We start from the raw sequence: 323 nt of genomic DNA, 5'->3' as shown, positions 1-323 counted from the left end.
AAGCTTAGAGTGGATGTTTAGACCTTCAAACAAAAAGATGGTGAATCCCTCTATGAAGCTTGGGAAAGATACAAGCAGCTGACCAAAAGGTGTCCATCTGACATGTTTTCAGAATGGACCATATTAGATATATTCTACTATGGTCTATCTGAATTTTTGAAAATGTCATTGGACCATTCTGCAGGTGGATCCATTCACCTAAAGAAAATGCCTGCAGAAGCTCAAGAACTAATTGACATGGTTGCAAATAACCAGTTCATGTACACTTCTGAGAGGATTTCCGTGAATAATGTGACGCCTCAGAAAAAAGGAGTTCTTGAGAT

General features: G+C 38.7%; 1 non-coding gene across 1 annotated transcript; it reads right to left on the bottom strand.

Moving 5' to 3' along the window:
• On the bottom strand, nucleotides 1-104 carry LOC127747983 (small nucleolar RNA R71). The gene has a single exon (XR_008009926.1). It is a non-coding gene; the product is annotated as a small nucleolar RNA R71 (small nucleolar RNA).
• Between the last annotated feature and the right edge of the window lie 219 nt (nucleotides 105-323).

This window comes from Arachis duranensis, chromosome 5, assembly GCF_000817695.3.
Source record: "Arachis duranensis cultivar V14167 chromosome 5, aradu.V14167.gnm2.J7QH, whole genome shotgun sequence".
NCBI lineage: Eukaryota > Viridiplantae > Streptophyta > Magnoliopsida > Fabales > Fabaceae > Arachis > Arachis duranensis.
Note: the sequence above shows the minus strand (reverse complement) of the source record. Positions and strands in the feature narration are given on the sequence as shown.